The 18,964-nt window shown below is 40.1% G+C and overlaps 1 protein-coding gene across 1 annotated transcript in view; it reads left to right on the forward strand.

Annotated features, from left to right (window-relative positions):
- Positions 1-18,964, forward strand: part of ELOVL6 (ELOVL fatty acid elongase 6) — a 122,387-nt gene that overhangs the window by 91,983 nt on the left and 11,440 nt on the right. The window lies entirely within an intron of this gene.

Raw genomic sequence — 18,964 nt, forward strand, 5'->3', positions numbered from 1 at the left:
GCTCCCTGCTCAGCAGGAGTCTGCTTCTCCTTCTCACTCTCCCTGCTTGTGTTCCCTCTCTCGCTATGTCTCTCTCTGTCAAATAAATAAAATCTTAAAAAAAAATAATAAATTGCCTAATTTCATAATCTGGAATGCATCAGTTGATGCTGACATTGATCATTTTTAAAATGTTTAAATATTATAGTTGACACATAATGTTATATTAGTTTCAGGTATACATCACTGATGGTTCAACAATTCCATATATCAGGCCGGTATCACTATGACAAGTCTCACTACCATCTGTCACCATATAAAGTTAGTATAGTACCATTGACTATACTCTCTATGCTGTGCTTTTCATCCAGTGACTTATTTATTTTATAACTGGAAGTTTATACCCCTTCATCCTCTTCACTTAGTTTGCCTATTTCCTCACTGCCATTATTAAATTGACTTAACCACAGTGGTAGACTGGCTGAAGGAACCTGAAAAAGGAATGACCTGCAAAAGGACTAGAAGTTTATTCTGGAGAGGGACATTTAGTGAGCAGAGAATTAACTGAAAATACTGAGAGCTGAGTCTTCCTTCCCTTCGTGGTCCACATGTCCTCAAGGACAGTTGAGAACTGTAGAAAAGACATGAAATCAGGGTTCAATAAAGAAACATTGGGAGGTGCCTGGGTGACTCTGTTGTTAAGCAGTTGCCTTCAGCTCAGGTCATGATCTCAGGGTCCTGGGATCCAGGCCCACACTGGACTCCCTGCTCAGCGGGAAGCCTGCATCTTGTTCTCCTACTCCCCCTGCCTGTGTTCCCTCTCTCACTGCCTCTCTATCTCTCTGTCAAATAAATAAAATCTTTTAAAAAGGAAAAAGAAAGAAACATTGGTCACTTAACTAGGATTACCCACTGCGGTTAGGTAACTGAAAGTTATCTTCCTAAATATAATGCCTCTCCCATAGGAAGCAACTATTTTGCAAGCCTCTTCTGACTTCAATCTTAAAAGTATTGGCAGTTCTTTCTTGAAAGCTATCAACTTTTCTCCTCTGGATATCAACCCAGAACTCCAGATAGTAGCTGCTGTTTCTGATGATGCTGTGAACCTGACAGGTGGCCTAGCTCTCACTTGATTTTGCCTGTGAAATAGACAGCCTGGGTTCCTCCCTTTAAAACAGCAGTTCCATTAGTTGGGGCTCCCAGTGGTTTAACTGGTAGCGAGGTCTCCTCGCAACTTTTCCCTACTATTTGTTTCAAAGCATTTGTGGGTGAAAATGAGTGGGGTTGTTTGATCCCTTCTTATCATCACTTATGCTAAATTGTCATGTTGGCAGGAGTCTGAGCTACCCAAGCGAGCCTCACTGCATTCTCACCCATGATAGTTCTTACAGTTTGCAGAGCCCTGGGATTTGGAATCAAATCTATATAATTAAAATACTTAATCGTTCATGTGCAGCATTTCCCTAAAAGCATAATAAAGCAATGGTTTACTTTTCTTCCTTTCATTTCATTACTACTGCTATAAGACTGGTGGCCTTTTTAAATTTTTTTCATTCCAGGACATGGATAAGCGTCACAGACCTAGAGAGGATGTGCAGGGTAATTGAAGTGGCCAAGAGAGATTGCTCGCTATTCCTAAGTATTTGTTTTAACCCAGAGCCGGAGCAGAAATCTTCAATACAACTTTCCATAATTGTCTAGAATTTGAAATTATGAATCATTAGCTACTTAGAGTTGTCTTGTTTGGGAGGTAGTAATTTGGGCTTTCTGTAAGGGTTTAGCTTTAAACTGGAGTTCCACTAGGTTGGTACAAAAAAAAAAAAAAATCAAAAGGGTCCAGGACGAGACTGGAGAACTTAGGTGAGAAGAGCTGAGAAGAACACCTAATTCTTGCCTTTAAAAAGAACGTACTTCAAACTCTAGAACTTCTACAATCTTGAACAGAACGCCTGGCTCAGAAGATTTTATCTTTACATCTTGTAATGCTTCTTGCCACCTCATATGTTTTGGCTCAGACCAAACCCATTTTTAATCACACCTAGGAGTGTAAGGAAATGTACTTGAGTGTTGTCCTCTAATCTGCTGATTGACATCTCTAGGATGTGTATGTAATTTATTGCGCTCCTAAGGACTTTGATCCTTAAGATCACAGAGCAGAACTAGGGTAAATTTTGAAGTCATTAGAAGAAAAGGCAGATTCCAGATCAAGATCACAATAGAGAAAGATGCTAAACCCATCTCCTCCCATGGGTACACCAAATCTATAGCTACATATGGAACAGTTTTCTCCGAAAAAAATTCTAAAAACCAGCTGAGAGGGTCCCACACACCAGGCAAATGGGGGAAAAGCCCACATTGAAGTTGGTTAGAGTGACTTGAGGCACAGTCTCACCATAAACCCTGCCCTAGGCACCATGATCCATAATCGGGAGGTCAACTGAAAACCTGGAGCTTTTCCCTGAGGAGTGCAGGGTTAGTACCCCACATCAGACATCCCAGCTTTTAAGACATGCACCTGGGAGGTGAGGTCCCAAAACATCTAGCTTTGAAAATGAGGTTTGAGTGCACAAGACCTGCAGGGATCGATCAACCTGACAAGTGGCTCTTAAGGGCTTGTATGCTTGGACTTCCCCATCCCACAGCCCAAGGCAGAAACAGCTGATCAAGAGGCTCATCTGCTGATTTTAAAGCATCATGATTAAGAGGGATGTACTCAAGGGATGCAAGGATGTTTCAACATCCTCAAGTGAACATGATACATAACATTAACTGAAAGAAGGATAGAAATCATTTGATCATTTTAAGCTGTAGGAAAAAGTATGTGACAAAATTCAACATCCACTTATGTTTAAAAATTCTTAGCAAAGTGGGCATAGCGGGAACATACCTCAACATAATATTAAGACCATATATGGCATGCCCACAGCCATGGGAAAGGAAACTTTTCCTCTAAGAGCAGGAACAAGACAAGGATGCCCACTCTTGCCACTTTTATTCAGTATAGTACTAGAAGTCCTAGACAGAGCAATTAGGCAAGAAAAAGAAAGAAAAGACATCCAGATCATAGAGGAAAAAGTAAAACTGTCATGCTTTACAGATGACTTGATATTGCATATAGAAAACCCTAAAGTATCTACCAAAAGCCTGTTAGAAATAATAAATGAGTACAGTAAATTTGCAAGATACAAAGTTGATATACAAACATATATTATGTTTTTACACACTTATAATGAACTAGCAGACAGAGAAAGTAGGGAAAAAATCCCATTTACAGTTGCATCAAAATGAATGAACTGTTTAGGATTAAGTTTAACCAAAGAGGATAAAGATCTACACGCTAAAATCTAAAGATATTGATAAAAATAAAAAAGTTAAAGATGCAAGTAAATGGAAAGATAATTTGTGCTCGTGGACTGAAAGACTTAATATTGTTGTAGCATCCATAGTACCCAAAGCCACCTACAGATTCAATGCCATCCCCATCAAAATTCTAAGAGCATTTTTCCAGAGCTAGAACAAACAATCCTAAAATTTGTATGGAACCTAGCAGGTGTTCAAATAACGAGAGAAGTCTTGAGAAAGGAATGAAGTTGGAAGCATCATTATAGATATATTACAAAGCTATAGTAACCAAAACAATATGATATTGGCATAAAAACAGACACGTAGGTCAGTACACAGAGTAGAGAGTCCAGAAAGAAACCCACACACATTTGGCCAATTAATTTGTGACAGAGGAGCTGAGAATATACAATGGGGAAAGCATAGTCTCTTCAATAAATGGTCCTGGAAAAACTTGATAGCCAAATTCAAAAGAATGAAATTGGACAGCTATCTTACACCATACACAAAAATTAACTCAAAATGGATTAAATACTTAAATGTAAGATCTGAAATCATAAAACTCATGCAAGAGAACATAGGTAGTAAGCTCTTTGACATTGGTCTTGGCAGTGATTTTTTTGGATCTAAACCAAAAGCAAAGACAACAAAAACAAAAAATAACCAATGGGACTACATCAAACTAAAAAACTTTTGCACAGCAGATGGACCATAAACAAAAAGAAAAAAAAAAAAACTAAAACTGCAGAATGGAAGGAAATATTTTCAAATCATATATCTGATAAGGGGTTAAAATGCAAAATATTTGAAGTTCATAAAACTCAATAGCAAAAAAAAGGTAATCCAATTAAAAATGACCAGAAGAGCTGAATGGACCTTTTTTTAAACAAAGACATACATATGGCCACAGACACATGAAAGGGGCTCAACATCACTGATCATCAGGGAAATGCAAAATCAAAACCACAATGACATAGCAACTCACACTTGTCAGAATGGCCATTAACAAAAGATAAAAAATAACAAGTGTTGGTGAGCATGTAGAGAAAAGGAAGCATAATATACATTCTCGTTTTGATTCCTATCAAATATTCAAGCCACAACACCGTGATGTCAGTTTTGGCGCAAACTCCACACACAGTTCCCTGAAACCTTTGAACAGGAGTGACTGAAGGGACTGGAAGCTTCTGAACCTAGGGTCAGGTTTATGTTGGCCTGGCAATCTATTATTTCTTGTAGCTTTAAATGCTTCTAGGCAAAGGTTGTGAGATGTTTTACAAATTCTAAATAGATCTATAATTTTAAACCCTTCAAAAAAAATTAAGCCATGTATCTGGAATCTTGATTCAAAGAGGCAGAAAAAATATTAACTCCTCTTCACCCCACTATAAATTGTAAATGATTGTTTCCTAATGCAACTTAAGTAACTATACAAACAAGGGAAAGGATAAGTTTCTCTGATGTGACCTTAACAGCAGGTGCACACTACAGACTCATTCAGTAATTTTTAATAGAATGAAGACGAGTGTCAGAGACAGCTGGGTTTGCAAACCACTGGAAGTCTTTTATTGTTTCCTGAATTGGAGCAAGTCCAGAAGGGAGAATAATTACTCTTTCTAACTGCCAAGTTTTCAGGCTGTTCAGATAACCCTGGTCTTGTAGTAGGAAAGAAATATGAGCCAAGGTACAAGAATAGCGACTGATTATTTAAAAAAAAAAAAAAAAAATTTCTAAGGGAGCAGTTTTCTCAGAGTGTTCTGTTTGCTTTAACAGAATACGAAATAAACGACTATCTTACCAAAACCACAAAAAATAAAGGAGAGAAAAAAATCGGACTTCTTATCCACTCTTGAAGGATTTCAACCGGACTTCTTTGGGAATTATTAAGTTATCGATGAAAACTTCTGTGAAAGGAGAGGGACAGGAAGTAGTTCTCAATATTAAATGGAAAAAGTTTATCCTTAAAACTCTTCATTTTCCAAAAACATTTTGGATTACTCTGATTTAAAGTGAACATGTTCCCTCCCTTGACAATAGAGAAGAAATCCTAGGTTCTGTTCTAAATTTCCAAACCTAATAACAAATTTAGATGACAGATACTAGGTGCTTTATCTATACTATCCTCACAACAGACCTATGAAGGAAGTACTACTATAAGGGTGTCCCATTTTTTGACAGAGAAGAGTTTCTTGAAAATTTCAAAATATTCAAGTATTTCAGAACTTTCATAATTCAAAATCTGTTTTCCCGTAGGAATAATTTTATTTTTTAAAGTCTTTTTTAACTGGGTGTTATATGTGAATAATGAATCTTGGCCCACTACGTCAAAAACTAATGAAGTATTGTATGGTGACTAACATAACAGAATAAACAATTTTTTTTCAAAAAATCACAAAATAAAATCCTTTTTAAGAAAAATAGGTAATACTTGTATTTACTTATTTTTAATTAAGCTGTATGCCCGAAACGGGGCTTGCACTCAAAACTCTGACATGAATAGTTGCGTGTTCTACCTACTGAACCAGCCAGGAGCCTTCCCCATAGGAATGATTTTAAACATAACAATAAGTACATTCCTAATAGTAAGTTTTGTGTTACGTTGTGTTTACGTAATTGTGTTTACGTTGTGTTTCTTCATTCCAAAGTTCTTGGTTGCTGACTCATGTTTCTCCATTCTACCCCCACCTTAATGATTACTTGGATGGCATTGTTAAAATTCACCAGCAGTGGTGGTTAAAGTTACAGCTCAGTAGTCCCCAAAAATCACACCCAGGACTTCTGAGGCACCTGAAGAACAGCATAGTTCAGAGGACGCTGACCAGCGATGGTATTTCTGTTTCCCACTAATGTGCTGCTCTCACGTGGCAATATTATAGTGTATATCCATTTGGCCATCAGCTTTGAAATCATGTCGTCCTTGAGTATATTTTAGATGTAGAGCATGCATATTCCTTCAGATTTTACATGTCACAGGTGTTCTTATTAATATTGTATATACCAATATTTCAAATTGTCATGATCCACCTCTATGTAAAATGTGCCTATGTCCCTATTGGCAGATGAAGGAACTAATGCTTAATGATTAAGAAATTTACCCACAGGTATTTACCCACAAGCACAGTTTATAGGTAACAGATCATAATTAGTTGGTCTGACCTGTAACCCATGTTCTTTGCTCAATACACACGTGTACTTAACTAGCAAGGTCAAAATTAAAGGGACCAACTCCATACAGTCTTTGTGACCTCCATAAAAGGGGGATATGGAAAAAAAGAGGGGGGTGGAAAATGATTTTACAAGACAGGGAAGGAGGAGAAACTTTGCTGAGTTTCTCAAACTGAAACCTGTGGGCCATTTGCATCAAAACACTTGGAATGTCTATTTAAGAATTCCATTTCTGGGTCTTCCCCCAAAGCTATTAAATTGGAGCCTGGAAATCTTCATTTTTATGACCCTCCATGGTTCACTGTAATTAAAATTCTCATATAATTTCGGGCATCTTATGTGCCCCTTGAACACTACACTCTCCCCGACCCCTAAATCCAGGGACCACCTACGCTGACAATCCCTGTTAAATAATTAGAGATTCTGGTGAGATGTTCGGTAGCTAAGAAGTTCAGTGCATGAGAAACTCTGGAGCGCATTGGACTGTGACTCTGGTCAATGATGGCATACTTGATCCTTACTCATGCATTTCTTAGTTTGTCTCTGACCTTTTTATAGCCATTTTATTCAGCTCTATGGACTGTTACCTGGGTTCTTGCACCTGAAACAACATCAGTGTCCTGGTAACCTTTTATGGGGGCATCTTTTCTCAATCATCTTCCTGGTCGACCTAACGTCATCTGCACAGAGCTGTGGACGCCATGGATGGCAGCTCATGGTTCTACTAGGATTTCCTGTCACCAAAATGTCTCCATGACTCTAGCTTCTCCCACCCCACATCCCTCCTCTCCCACACATGTATGGTCTGACATATTTCTTGAGTCCCTATGTCATATCAATCTGCAGTTTCTTCTTTGGATGTCCCATCATGCCTCAAATTCAACATGATCTGACCCAGAATTTGACGAAAAACGTTCTTAGCCAGCCCTTTAACTCAGCAATTCTACTGCTGAGAATCTATCCCAAGGAAATAACTCAAAACAATGATTTTTTTTTTTTTTAAACCAAGTTAACTCACTTGTATAGGCCTCTCTTGGATGAAAATCATGATCCGCACCACAAGCTTCTCTCTGTGCCCCTTCGCAATTATTATTTCCCCAAAAGTAACTGCTAGTCTGACTTCTATCAGATCAGTTTTACCTGTACTTGAACTTCATATAAACAGTGTACAATTTGTACTCTGTGTGTCTGGATCCTTTAATTCACTATATTAGTGAGAATTATCTATGTTTTTACATGTAGCAATAGTTCCTTTGTTCTCCACAGAAAAATTTGGATTAATAGGAAAAATGGAAATGGAAAGCAAGCCAAGATCTATAGAAAAATTAAGGAACAAAGTGAATTTTTCTTCTCTGATTAGACTTGGTATACACAAATGTATAAAAATGTGCTTATCTGTGCTATGCTTTCTGTTTCTAAAATTATTTTGTGATTAAATTGGGGCCATGAGTTCCTATTACCTTGTTGTGCTGGACTATGGAGACTTTGGTTTGGCTGTTGAAGTGTAGGAGAGGGGAAATTCTCAGATTCCCAGATTTCTTTTTTTTTTTTTTTTAAGATTTTTTTTTTTTTAAGATTATTTATTTATTTATTTGACAGAGAGAGAGAGATCACAAGTAGGCAGAGAGACAGGTAGAGAGGGGGTGGGGAAGCAGCTTCCCCGCTGAGCAGAGAGCCTGATTTGGGGCTCCATCCCAGGACCCTGAGATCTGAGCTGAAGGCAGAGGCTTAAACCACTGAGCCACCCAGGCGCCCCCAGAGATTTTATTTATTTATTTGAGAGCGTGAGAGAGAGAAAGCATGAGCATGGGGAGGAGCAGAGGTAGAGGGAGAAGCAGACACCCCCTGAGCAGGAAGCTGGATGCAGGGCTCCATCCCACGACCCTGAGATCATGACCTGAGCGAAGGCAGATGCTTAGCCGACTGAGCCACCAGGCGCCCCAATTCTCAGGCTTCCTTGAGTAAATAGAAATTCATGAACTAGAGGTGGGAGACTCTCAGAACAGATGGTTTGGATGTTCATAAATGTCAGGGAAGCCATGTCAGCATCTTGGCCATTCTAGAATGGGAGATTCTGAATTGGCCACAAGTTTAGGGACTATTAAGTGCTGCTGAGGGTTTCTTCTGAGGGAGAAGAACTCTGCAACGTAGACACTGCCAACACAACAGAGCTCAAGGGTGGCCCATCTGGGCACCAACTTTTCAGCAGAAGAGTTTAATATTGAGTTTCACCTGCAACACCAATGCCCAACAATTTACAGGAACAACAGTACAAAGGATTTTTACAGCTGTCACTTTTTAGTGGCAGAATTAATGTTCTGAGCTCATTAGCTAGCTGCTAAGAACTAGGTGTTCTAGCGATTAGTAGCCATCTTCGAAGATCTTCAGTCTGCATCTGTCTGTCTGTCCAGTCCCTCTAACTTCATAATGCTGGTGGTGAATTGATCTCACTGGAGAACTTCCGTATTTCTGATGCAAATAATTCGGGTGGTGGCGAGACTGACTCTCAGAGTCCTTATCACATAGAGTTCACCTGATAATGAGCTAGTCAACTGTTACAGTCCCTGTAATCCTCTGGGAAATACCCCAGACATTCCCCTGGAGGTCTGTATAACCCTGTCTTTTAAAAAAATATTAACAAAAGATAATTTAGAAAGGAATATCTTTTCTTTTCATATGATCTCTGTTCAGTGGTGGTATCTAAGTGATCTCTTTATTTTTTTTTTAAGGATTTTATTTATTTGAGAAAAGTAGAGGGAGAGAGTGGTTGCAAGCACAAGCAGGGGAAGAGGCAGAGAAAGAAGCAGACTCCCCACTCAGCAGGGAGCACATACAGGATTCTATCCCAGGACTCCGAGATCATGACCCGAGCTGAAGTGTGACAGAACCAACCAGCCACCCCTTGAATGTGAATGATCTCTTTAAAAATGAAACTGGGGACACCTGGGTGGCTCAGTGCGTTAAGCCTCTGCCTTGATCTCAGGGTCATGTTCTCAGGGTCCTGGCATTGAACCCTGCATCTCGCTCTCTGCTCAGCAGGGAGCCTGCTTCCTCCTCTCCTCTGCCTGCCTCTCTGCCTACTTGTGATCTCTGTCTCTATCAAATAAGTAAATAAAATCTTAAATTAAAAAAAAAAAGAAGAAACTCTGATAGGAGTGAGATTTGGCTCAGGGCCTTCCACCTCACAGGCATTCATACTTAGTAAATACGTGTAAAATGAATATTGTTTAAATTCACTTTCTTTGGTATGTCTTGTGATTAGAGTAATTCAATTACTGTGAACAACATGAAAATTAACAGTCAATGTGCTGCTTAGAAAGTTGTAAAAATTTGTCTAATGGATTTTTAGATCAATAAGCCCAAAGGAATGAACTGGGCATATACAGAGCAGCAACTTTTATGACTTGTATTTCCTCCCTTTCTTGGAGTTCTTCCACGAATGAGCCCACAGAAGTTCTTCCACGAATGAGCCCACAGAATGAAATCCTAAAGGACATTTCCAGTCCCTAAATTTAAGGATGTGGGAAACTGAGAGTTGTGATAATTTTTTCTCTTTTTCTTTCTTCCCCCTCTCCTCTTTCTTTCTTACCTCCCTCCCTACCTCCCTTTTCATTTTATTTGTTTTGGGGTTGGGTTGGTTTTTTATAGTTTTTACAGTTTTGACCTTAGGAAGATAAAAGAGCCAGCTATCTTACCAGCAAAATGAGTTTATTCAGGAATAACAAAATTGCAGTTCAGGACACCCAAACCACTGGCAAGTCCAGAGAGTGGAGGGGGGCTTACTTTCACAGGGAAAAAGAGGAAGCTGGGAGGGGCTGTTATGGCCTCTCATTGATTGAATGTGGCGGCTTCCCATTGGCGGGGCTGTTGCTAGACCCAGAGAAATTCTTCCTTCCTCCTGCTTGAAAATGTAAAGTCAACTTCTTCCTGTTGGGGTTGGAGAATGCCAGATATGCTTTTTATTACAGGGAGTAGTGTGTGGGAGCGCCCCTCTACAGGGCCTCTGGACCTTGTTTTTAAAGAAGTTTCCTTTATTTTTACTACAGATAATGTTATATTTCGATTCACGTGCTCTCCCAATGAAATTTTCATTTATCGTCCCTCAGGAAAAAAAGAAGTTTGGTTTCCTCGTGTGCCTATGAAACCTAGTTAAGACTGCAGTGGAGTTAGTGGGGCGATGCTATTAATCTTAGCACTGGAATTATCAGAGTCCTAATAAGTTTGTAATTCCAAAAGGGATTAAGAGTCTTTTCAAAGGAAGAAAATTTTTTATAGAAACAAGATGACTAACCACTTCTGTGATCTTGGTGAGTTTTTGGCTTCGATATTAATCTTTGCTATGGCCCACATTTAATTTTAGGTTTCCTTTAGTTCATACAACTAACTCACCTATTTTAATTTTCTGCAGTACTTAATTGGGTTCACTACTGGTATTACTTAAGTCTTTGTTCCCACTGTAAAAGTCCAGAAACCAGCACATTTTTCTTTCCAATGTAGCTGAAAGTTGTCGGCTGGTCTCCACTTGTCCTGGAATGCATTAGACGACACCCCCATCAGCAGTTGAATAAAAAAGATAAGGCAAAGGCAGAAAATGTACCCATCAAAAGACATTAATTTTATGGAATTTAGCAGAACAAAAGGCTTAAAATTCAAGGACAAGGATTTTCACCTAGCACAGCACCAATGCATAGATAAGTAACTTTCTTCATCAGCTACCTCAACAGCTTCATCCAAAGGTTCATGAAGTAGGAATGATGGGTGAGAAAGGGGAACAGTCAGGAAGGTGTCTTGGAAGATGAAGTCTCCAGAAAGTCTCTAACTCAGACCCATTCATGCCTCCATATCCAAGGTTCTGAACCAGTTCATTGGAGATAGATCCTAGACTTTAGAATTGTTTTAGCCATTTTTGGTGATTGTAATATCCAGTCAGGTTGAGAACCATTATACTAAATGGGAGTCCGGTAAAAGCACAGGGGCTGTAGTCAGAAGATTCTGGTACTTAGTAACTGGGTGACCCTGGGCCAGTCCCTTGCCCTTCCTGTGCCTACATCTTTTGCTCTATAACCAGGATAGGGGTGCTTCATGAAGTTATAAAACTCACATTTCATGATGGAGGAGCTCAATACAGTTCTTCAAATGTGCAATGCTATGCCAGCCTCTAGCACAATGTTTTCACAGGGTCAAGTACTTGCCAGCAAGAATTGAAGCTAGTGTTGTGTGGCCGCCTTCCACTCTGGCCCTGATGGGGCTAAGGTTACGAGAAATTCCTCTATCTCAGATCAAAACATAATAATAGTAGCTCAAATAATAGTGAAAGAAAATCCTACATTATGAGGCACAGAGCAATCTTAAAATTTCAAATTCAAATTAAAATGTTATGAGTTCTATAGCCAGGTGTTATGTTTCTCTGGGGAAATTCTAATGAGATCTATTATGGTACCAATTGTCCTTACTATTATTATTTTTTAATCTCTGCTCCCCCCTTTGCCTCCCCACTCTGCCAGGCTGGTTTTTATCAGGTGATTTTTTTTAAACGTGAGCCAGCATTTCTTTGCCTTGTCAGATGCCTGGATTGCAAACTCCAGATTGCAAGGATAGCCAAGTTGCATTCTCCAGATGCGAAGACTGTACCCCCACGGTATTATCTAAGCAATATTTAGACCTACAGGGCTTTTCCTTTTTTTTTTTTTTTTTTTTTTAAATGCTTAGATTCACAAGTTAAGAAAATAAACTGATACATCAGAAAGTGAATTGTAGTCAACCCATCCCCTCAAACATTAAATAAGGACATCTGTTTGAGATTGATGCTTTCTGACTGAGCGGGGGGATTTCTGGTGAATGGAGAGAGCAGTCCTGGAGGGCTTGCCTACCTTCTGTTTGTCAGGGAAGTTTGTTACCCGCTAAGATACCCTCTCTGTAGTCTCCACAAGACTTTCCTCACCTACAGCTGCTTCCGTGAAGCCTTCATCTCTGATGGATTCTGCACTGCCACATGTTAACATTTTAATTAGGAGCTCATGAATAATATTAGCTGTGATACTATTTAACAATTAGGTACCATCACCAGAAACACGGTGGAAACTACTCCGTGCTTCAAAACATAATAGTTCTCCACCAAGGCCATGTGTATCCTCCCCCTCCTCTTCTAAACTAGGTTCAGCTTTTCTACTCAATACTTCTACTCAGTTTTAAATGGTTTTTTAAAATATTTTATTTATTTATTTGACAGAGATCACAAGTAGGCAGAGAGGCAGGCAGAGAGAGAGAGAGGAGGAAGCAGGCTCCCTGCCATGCAGAGAGCCCGATGCGGGGCTTGATCCCAGGACCCTGAGATCATGACCTGAGTCAAAGGCAGAGGCTTAGCCCACTGAGCACCCAGGCGCCTAGTTTTAAATGATTTATTACTGGTCTTCTTCATGATTGTTATTGGCCATGTGAGTCCCCTCTGGCCCAAAAACTCCATTGAATATGTCTGGCCTCTCAGAAGCAAAGCAGTCATTATCTAAGCAACATTTAGACTTTAACATATCTTTTTTTATTCAGGAAAAAAAAAGGTTTATTTAGCATTAGATTATAAATATTAGAAATGGGCACTAAAGATTAGGTTTCTAATAGCTTCTGAGAAAGAGCAAGACCTGACTATTGGAAAACAAAATTTGATGAAGAATCATCATTAACAGTTTGAAGAGTTTTTCCCATAAGTATTTTTATAGCCATCATATATATTTTATAGCCATAAAAGCTTTTCTTTTTTTTTTTTTTAAGATTTTTTTTTTTTTTAATTTATTTGTCAGAGAGAGAGAGCGAGCGCTAGCACAGGCAGAATGGCAGGCAGAGTCAGAGGGAGAGGCAGGCTCCCTGCGGGGCAAGGTGCCGGATGTGGGACTCGATCCCAGGACGCTGGGATCATGACCCGAGCCGAAGGCAGCTGCCCAACCAACTGAGCCACCCAGGCATCCCCATAAAAGCTTTTCAAAATGTACACCGGTTGAGTCATTCCCTACAGATTTTTTTTTTTTTAAAGATTTTATCCATCTACCTGAGAGAGAGTGAGAGAGAGAGAGAGAGCATGAGAGGAGAGAAGATCAGAGGGAGAAGCAGACTCCCCATGGACCTGGGAGCCCAAACTCCAGGGTCATGACCTGAGCCGAAGGCAGTTGCCCAACCAACTGAGCCACCCAAGGCGCCCCATACAGAATATTTTTCTCCTTATATTTCTTACTTAACTATCTTGTACCTTGGAGCTTTTCCATGTCAGCATTTCGGGCAGATGTACCTGGCTCACTTAGTAGTTGTATTGTGTTCGTTGTCGTTTATTTAACCCTTCCCATATCAGTGAGCTTTTAGATTTTGTTCTAGCCATCTTCTCTGTATTACAAAACATACAGTATGGTATATTTTTGCAAGTATGCCTAAAGGATACATTGTGTTTCCAACAATGGAAGTACTATATCATAAGATGTGAGTATTTTCAATTTTGATATACAAAATGCAATTTTAGCCTCACCTGCCTCGGTCCACAAATTGTTTGAGAGACTTTTTAATGTAGATGTCTGAGTAAATATTCCAATCAAGACAAAGGAGTCAAACCTAGAAAGGATCGTTCATTGAGAGATGAAATTGTACACTGTACTTGTTACTGAAAGAGTAGGGCAAGTAAATTATTAAACACTACTATGTCTGTTCCCATATAACTGCTGATTTATTGGGCAAAAAATGCACACCTGATGGTTTGTTATATTATTATTATTATTACTGAAATAGTAATAATAATAATAATAACACAGGCTAAATGCTAGACCTGACTTAAGTAGACATTCTCTATTAACGATGCCTGTCATCAGGTGTGGAAAGGTTTTAGAAGCGGGATTGCACTTTGTCAAAGAAACATGATATGACATGGGGACGTCATTACTCCATATCACAAACACTGCATTCCTGTATCACCTCTGGAATCTAAGGGCATTACAGTGGATTTGGGGGTTGTTGTTCATTTGCTTTAACCTCTTTGGGGATCATTGCATATTCTTCCTACTCTGGATACTGTTAGCATCTATGGCAAATGATAATTCAAGTTTTGTTATCAGGAAAATCAAGGACCTCTCCTATGTTTGTAGAGTTGCAGCTGTTGGATCAGCTGTTGCCATGTTTCGAGAACTGACAAAATCTCATCCATTTTTTTTTTCTTTTTCTGATTGTAGAATACCCGTATAATAAACATCTTTGTTGCCCAGTCCTAAAAGTAATTGCCCCTTTGGTTATTGAATTAGCGGGCTGAGGGGTTCTGTTCTGTTGGCTGGCACTTCAGAATACAAACCTTTCGGAAACCCTTGTTTTGATTCCAGAACACCTTGCATTTAAGTTGAGAGCCCATAAGAGGAAAATGTAAAGCTGAGTTTATCTACCGTTGACGTTCAAATTGAAACAGTTGAAAGGTTTATTGATGATCTACACCTAAGAGTCTTTCTATCCAGAGCAGAATTCTGGAATTCTGTAGCCGGTATTGCAATTATTCCACTTTAACTTCCAGTTGGCAGTAAAATTGGAAGGCCAGAACACAGAGTTATTCAAACTTTTCTCGAGTTGAACAATGATGAGGCCTCCTGGTCAGAGCCTGGGTTTGAAGGAAGATTCACCATGTCTCTCACACTTGTTTAGAAAGGACGCCAATACTTGTAAAAGGAAAAAACTCACACAACCTGAAAATGAGAACTTGTTTTCCAAAGTTTTGCTCTAAATGTTTCAACATCTGTGTAATGGAGTACATGATATATCCAAAGAAGAATCCCTTCCAGATATATATGCATTGTCTCCCAGTCTTTTCTACTAGTCTCAGTGTCCGGGTGTCCTCAAGGGCTGGCTGATCGGGAATTAGGGCTGTATCTCAGTGTCACACTAAAAAGTTTCTGTAAAGCCTTGCAAGCTAGTACCATTGTGATTTGTTAGTTATTATATCAATTGTAGGTAAGCACCCATTGAAAAAAAATTTTAATTGTCAATCTGATATATCCTTGCTTTAAAATAAGCAATGTAGAAATGCATATATAGTATAAAAGAGAAGGTTCTCTCTCCCACCCCCAAAATATTCCCATTAACAGTCCAATAGGCATACCTCCTTGAGTCCATGCGATGGCAAATGGCTAAAGATGAAGAAACAGACCTCTTCTGGACTAGGACTCCAGAACGTTTGTTTGCAGAGAAACACTTAGCTAATCAGATCCCCTTGCCACATTGTGCCTAATGTAGCTGATAGAGAGCAGATATATCCAATTCTCCCTTCACTGAGCTCTCTCCTGTTCCACTAATTGTTATAGTCAAAACTGAACTTTGATAAGAAAAATTATATATTCCCTTAAAAAAGATGCCAGTATGACGTTACCACTGGGAAAAGACCTGTGATATAGCACTAATCTGCCCTCATTAAACACAATGGCCCAGACTCTCAGCTGGTTTGAGACTATAGATTTAGTATAATCTTTATCCTCTGATTGAAAGATAAATTTTACATGAACCAGATGCTTTTCGATACCAGTCTCCTTGAAGATGTTCTATGGAAAATGCATATTTCACATCCTCTTGTGAATTTACTGGTTGTCACTTCTTTGTGAAAATTTGGCTCATGAAAAGGAGAGTGGTTGAGAATGTTGAAGCCATATCCAGGCTTGGCCGGGAAGAATGTCAAGATTGGCTAGAAATGTCCACCATGAGTGTAAGCAAGGACTGAGGGGAGCAGAACATAAGCTCCTATCTGTCTTTTACATCATGTTGTCTCTCAAGATGATATGACTTAAGATGCCTGGCTCATTCAGTGGAGCACGCGACTCGATCTCAGGGTCATGAGTTCGAACCCCACATTGGGTGTAGAGTTTGCTTAAATAAATGAATTTTAAAAAGAAAAAGATGATGTAACTTAAGAAGGAAAAATGTCTCCTGATGTAAAGTATTTTTTGGTCAAGTATCATAGCCTCAGGGCCTGAGCCTAGATATAAGAAAAAGCCATATGGTTCCAAAGTGTACCATGGCTGAGATGTACCAGGGGCAGAGCTCCTGGCTTCTCACACATAACAATCATCCCACTGGCTAAGCAGCTCCCTCATGCTGCCCTCCCAGCAGGAGCATTGTCACATTACAACAAAGCGCCTTTGCTCACAGACACATAGGCCTGATGGCTGGCACTGACACTTTCCCTGAAAAAATGCATTGCCCTCTGTTCTGAGTCAGCCTTATTGTTGAGAGCTTAGTGGGTAAGGGTGAGATCCAGATATGGGATGATCATATGTGCTATACACTGATACCCAGCAATACTGTGGCCACATCATCTCCACACTTGTCATGTTGCAGTGCTCTGAAATGACCTCCTTGTACACTGACTCTCAAATTCTGAATCCCTATTTATCCCGACATCAAATCCCGCTTCCTCTGATGTCTTCCAGTACCGCCCCCTAACCTAGCCAGAGTTAGCATATTGCTTCTTGTTAGCCCCGCATCTGGGACATTGCCAGTCCATATTTAGCAGCTGAAAGAATAAATTAAAGCATGCCAATGCTTAAGAAATGGGCTATGAACTACAATGGCTTTTGAGACCCCAGAAGAGGAAAGGACAGTGACTATTCCAGAGGTGCTTTCTTTGTCTCTGCTCGACATTGTATGAAGCACAGAGTCTAGCAGCAGAATAGGAGAGGAGGGACACTGTGGCTGTCACTAGGCTGGCATTTAGCTCTGGACATTATGCTGATGGTTCAGAAATGTCCTAGACCAGGGGTTTATGAACAGAGACAGATACATATCAAAAGTGTGTCACTTTTCTGTTTATCTGCTTTGGGCTTGTACCAAAGTCATTGACTTCTCTCCCACTGGTTTATGGAAAGCCCATAACTGATGTAGTCAGGAGCTGACTTAGGAACTGATGTAGTCAGTATTTTGACTTAGACATACCGTGTAGCCACAGAATATTAACTGGTGTTCCAAGGTCTACCGAAAATCCAATCTTGTGTGTTGTGTCTGCTGGAACACAAGTAATAGCAGAATTCCAAAGGGCTTAGACAATAAGAAAGCTTTCTCAAAAACGAAAAGCCTTGCAAGAAGGTCACTGAAAGATTGGCTGAGTCCCTCACTTGGTCACATTTTGCAGGAATAACTTCTGTCCTGGTAGCTCCCGCCCTCTGGTAAGATGGCTGCCGCACCCCCAGGCCATACATAGTAAAAAGCAAGGAAGCCTTCCCACATGCCACACAGCCCCTAGCAGCCCAGTGCTCACACCACATTGGCTAGAAGTGGGTCAATGCCCACCCCTAACCAATCACCGGTAAGGGAAATGGGGATTACTAAAATTTGCTGAAGAAATTAGGATATACTCCTAAATCGAAGGTGGTGTCACCTTCCTTGGGTGACACGAATCATGAGTTGACAGAAACTGGACAAAATCAGGCTTCTTCTCAAATGGAGCAAGAGGAAGGACTTGGTTCTTGAATAGGTAACCAATAGCATCTGCTGTGTATGCTTTGCAGAGACAGCACGTCCAGACTTCCGTAGTACCTTCACAGCAGCAAAGTCCAAGGGCCCCATGTGTGAATTACCTTAACTTGGCGATGGTGGCCACTCTTCACATTACCATTTTGCCATCATCCGGTGAGGTAAAGACACACAAAAAAATCAATTCAGATAACACAGAAAAATCACCATGACCTGACTTCACCAATGAGTTCCAGTTCTCCACTCTCCAATTAGGACAGTTTATTGCCTGTAAAGACACAGGTCGTTCCACTTGGGAGGGGACATTTCTCTGAGATAAGAAAATGGAAAAGGGCAGCCTTGGAGCGAACAGGGAGAAAAGCTCCCTAGGAGAACATATATGCAAAGTCCCTAAGGCAGAAAACAGAAAGGATAAGAAAGTGGTGGAATGATTGGCTCACAGTGAGCAGGAAGAAAATGGCGGTCGGAAGGGTGGAGTTGGGGGACAAAGGGGGCCATTCAGAGCCTTGGATGTCCCATTAAGGAGCTGGGGGGTTTTATTCTGTATGCAGTGGGAAGCCACTAAAGGATTAAATAGGATCTCCAACTGTAAAGTGATACCAAAAATCCTATGCAGGATCATTTTATATGTTGGAAAGAGTAATTCCATTTAATGCAGTCTGTATATCATTAGAGAAGCTACTTACAAAGTCCCAACTTAATAAATTAATAGTTGCCAGGAATTCAACTTTATTATCTTGCCTTTAGGCAAAGTGACTTTTAGCTCTAGTTGGCAGACACAAGCTGACAGCCTAGTGGAATGGCTTATTTTGAACCAACTCTTAAGAACTCTTAAAGAAACAATAATGCCTCTGAGGAGAAATGAAAGCTCCTGTTCCCAGTTTGGTGAGGCTTCTACTCCTCTCAGCAGCTGTTCACTGGCTAACCTCCTAACTGACTTGGCCCCTTGAAGGGGATGCTTCCAGAAGAAGGATGGCCGAGTATGGCCCCACATGGTTAGATGGCT

Source organism: Mustela lutreola, chromosome 1, assembly GCF_030435805.1.
Source record: "Mustela lutreola isolate mMusLut2 chromosome 1, mMusLut2.pri, whole genome shotgun sequence".
Classification (NCBI taxonomy): Eukaryota; Metazoa; Chordata; class Mammalia; order Carnivora; family Mustelidae; genus Mustela; species Mustela lutreola.